The sequence below is a fragment of the Mus pahari genome, chromosome 23, assembly GCF_900095145.1.
Source record: "Mus pahari chromosome 23, PAHARI_EIJ_v1.1, whole genome shotgun sequence".
NCBI classification, from domain to species: Eukaryota; Metazoa; Chordata; class Mammalia; order Rodentia; family Muridae; genus Mus; species Mus pahari.
The window spans coordinates 34,311,796-34,315,677 of NC_034612.1; the positions used below are offsets into that span (position 1 = coordinate 34,311,796).

Sequence of the window (3,882 nt, forward strand, 5' to 3'; positions counted from 1 at the left end):
AAAAAAAAAAGAAATTCAAGGTCATCTTTGCCTACACAGAGGGAGAGCTTGTCTCAGAGACGGGGGAGGGGAAGGAACAAGGGAGAGGTGGAGGATGGCGAGGAAGAATCTTCAGCAAGCCTTTGAGATGTCACTTGAGAGTAACCATGATGATAATTATGGTTAATGCTAAGACACTGGAGTCTCTCCCTTAAGCGGCATTCGTTAGGGGTCTGGTGCTGAGGTAGAACACTGTGACCAAGGAGGGCGACTGAATATGCTTATGGTTCCAGGAGAGCTAAGAGTCCCATTGTGCTGGGGGAGTGGGGCAGCAGGCGGCAAGCACGGACGCTGGAGCGAGAAGCTTCGAGTTCACATCCTTAGTGGCAAGCATGAAACAGAGAGAGCAAACTGGACAAGGCCTTTTAACCCCAAGGCCCTCCCCCAGGGATGCCCTTCCTTCCGGATGGCTGTTCGGCCTACATCTCCCAGCGCCTCAGGCTTCTCTTTCTCCACTGTCTACGTTAGCTTTCCTATTGCTGTGGAGAGACACTGACAGGATTTATAGAAGAACGAGTTTATGGGGAGCCTACGGTTTCAGAGATAAGTCCCTGAGCATCGTGGCCCTCAAAGTCCACCTCCCGTGGCACACCTCCAACCAGGCACTGGGGACCATGGACTCAAGCATACGGGGACCACTCTCCCCCAAACCACATGCCTTAGAACGAGGTTTCCTGGGAAATTCCAATTCCTTAAGGTGGAAAGGGGCAGAGGGAACATTTTCCCTTCTGCCTGGAGGCTGCAGGACTGCCTCGTGGGACTCCATGGTCATACTCTAACTCTTCTCCTCGTCTGCGTCTGCTCACACCCCAATTCCGGGGGAACCCCAGAACCATCTACTTCTTAGACTTCCTCTTCTGGGCTCAGACTCAGAGGCTGGCTTTGTTCCCAATTTCATAGAGAAATTAGCAGCAGTCAAGTCAGCTCCCACGCTGGGGATGTAGCTCAGAGCGGAAGGCTCAGACAGCACACACCGGGTAGGAGGGAGGAGCAGAGGGGGAGGGAGGGGAGGAGGGGTGGGGGGGAGAGACCTCTGTCCTAGCACTTCTGTGCTCCCCTTCTGTAGGTGACCAGTCCAACCCTATAGGACACTGTTCCTGCAGGACCCTAGCCTCTTCCCGCTCAGCCCTCTCCTGCCCTGCTGGGGGCTATTGCTTTACAAATGATCTATTGTTTGTCCACCTTAAGCAAGCAAGCCAGCCTGAGCTGTTGCTTCCATCTCCTCATGGCCAACTGGTTCATTTTCTTATTTTGTGTGTGTGTGCAAATGTGGTATATGCGTATGTGTGTGTGTGTGTGTGTGTGTAAGTATATGTTTGCTCTTGTGCAGGCATGTATGTGTGTGTGTGTGCGCGTGTGTATGCGTGTGTGTGTAAGTATATGTTTGCTCTTGTGCAGGCATGTATGTGTGTGTGTGTATGCGTGTGTGTGTGCATGTGTGCGTGTGTGTGTGTGTAAGTACATGTTTGCTCTTGTGCAGGCATGTATATGTGTGTGTGTGCATGTGTGTCAGTGTGGAGGACGGATGCTCTCCATTTGATTATTTAAGAGAAGGTCTCTGATTAAGCCTGGGTCTCACTCATGTGGCCATGCTGGCCGGCCAGTGAGCTGCAGGGATCTCTCCCCGCCCCCTGCCTCTCTAGCACTGGGATCACAGGTGCACAACACCTTAGCTGGCTTTTGTGTGGTTGTTAGGATACAAACTCCAATCCTCGCCCTACTGACTGACCCAGCAGCATGTCCCTCCTCTACCCACCTACCCACCCACCTGTTCATCCATATACTTGTCCGTCCATCCATCCATCTGTCCATCCATCCATCCATCTTCAGACTTTTTTTTTTTTTTTTTTAATGTGAATACACTGTCACTGTCTTTAGACACACCAGAAGAGGGCATCAGATCCCATTACAGATGGTTGTGAGCCACCATGTGGTTGCTGGGGATTGAACTCAGGACCTCTGGAAGAGCAGCCAGTGCTCTTAACCCTTGAGCCATCTCTCTAGGCCCCATCCTCAGACTTTCTATGTAGCTGAAGATGATCTTGAACTCTTGACTCTCCAGCATTCATGAGATGGAGTCCTTAGGTAGAGGACCTCTTAGGGAACCAGAGGTGGCAGTGGGGTTTGATCAGCAAACATGGGCCTATAAGGAAAAATAAATTGACCTAAAATTGAAGTCTACCAATGTGTATGGGGTCTGATAGGTAGGAAAGGGCTTGGAGGAACCGATGCTTCCCTCCAGCTTTCTGCAAGGCAGGTACAATAAGAAGTGTCTCAGGACAGCGGTGATGGCTCAGCGGGTAGTCTGCCAAGCGAGTCCAGTGGCTAGGACTCACACAGTAGAAGGAAAGAGCTTACTCAGCAAACTTGTCCTCTGACTGCCACACACATACCACGGGCACACACTCCCTGTACACATATCATTTACCCAATGATGAGTACAGATTTTCTTTCTTTCTTTTTTTTTTTTTTAAAAAAAATTTTACTTATTTTATGTGTGTGAGTACCCTGTCGCTCTCTTCAGACACACCAGAGAAGGGCATCAGATCTCCTTACAGATGGCTGTGAGCCACCATGTGGTTGCTGGGATTTGAACTCAGGACCTCTGGAAGAGCAGCCAGTGCTCTTAACCACCGAGCCATCTCTCCAGCCCATGAATCCACTTCTTTGCAGTGATAAGGCTTGGTGGTACAGCCCAGGCTCCCCTGGAGAGGGGCTTCTACTCCATGCTGGTCAAGCCTTTGGGTTCTATCTCTCCAGGGAGTCACCCCTGCTTCCTTCAAAGCCCTCAGCCATCCTTTGTCAGCCAGGTTGGTTTGCTGTTGTTGAGTCGCAGTCTCAAGTAGCTCAGAGCGATGGTGCTGATCTTGCTGGTAAGCCACGGATGATCTTGAATTTATTTTTAAAGATTTATTTACTTATATGAGTACATGGTAGCTATCTTTAGACACACCTGAAGAGGGCATCAGATCCCAAAACAGATGGTTGTGAGCCACCATGTAACCACATGGGAATTGAACTCAGGACCTCTGGAAGAACAGTCAGTGCTCTTAACCGCTGAGCCATCTCTCTAGCCCCTTGAATTTTTTTTTTTTTAAAGAATACACTTTTTTGTTTGTTTGTTTGTTTTTCGAGACAGGGTTTCTCTGTGTACTCCTGGCTGTCCTGGAACTCACTCTGTAGACCAGGCTGGCCTCAAACTCAGAAATCCGCCTGCCTCTGCCTCCCAAGTGCAAGAATACATTATTTCTGTATTTTACGCACATGAGTGCTCTGTATTCAGACACACCAGAATAGGGCATCGGATCCCATTACAGATGGTTGGAGCCACTATGTGTCACTGGGAATTGAACTCAGGACCTCTGGAAGAACAGCTAGTGCTCTTAACCGCTGAGCCATCTTTCCAGCCTGAAACTTGCACTTTGGAGCCTTCTGTCTCTACCTTAGAGTGCTGGGACTACAGGTTTGAGCCACCATGCCCAGTTACTGCAATGTTGGGGATGGGTCCTGCCTGGGGCTTCAAGCATGCTAGGTGACTGCTCTATGAACTGAGCTACACATACAATCTCACCGGGCTTCTTTTGAGATAGTCTCAATATGTTATCCAGAATGGCTCTGAACTCCCAATTCTCCTTCAGAGTGCCACCAGATGGACGGATGGATGGATGGATGGACAGACAGACAGATACACCCCCTCATCATTCTTGTCCTAAATGTCCTCTCTGTTTATTGGCATATGAGCTGACCTGCCTCTCAGTTCATGAGACATTGAGGAAATGACTAGAGCAAAACGAGAAATATGGGAGTGGAGCTGGGTGTGGTGGGGCACGCCTTTAATCCCAG

At 49.6% G+C, this 3,882-nt stretch overlaps 1 protein-coding gene and 1 long non-coding RNA gene across 2 annotated transcripts in view; one reads left to right on the forward strand and one right to left on the reverse strand.

The window, feature by feature from the left end:
• Bri3 (brain protein I3) overlaps positions 1-3,882 on the forward strand; it is a 21,173-nt gene that overhangs the window by 6,605 nt on the left and 10,686 nt on the right. The gene's annotated exons all lie outside the window — the stretch shown is intronic.
• Positions 2,114-3,882, reverse strand: part of LOC115063091 — a 4,010-nt gene continuing 2,241 nt past the window's right edge. Inside the window, exon 3 of the long non-coding RNA XR_003842976.1 lies at positions 2,114-2,182. This is a non-coding gene — a long non-coding RNA (uncharacterized LOC115063091). The remainder of the gene's footprint in view (positions 2,183-3,882) is intronic.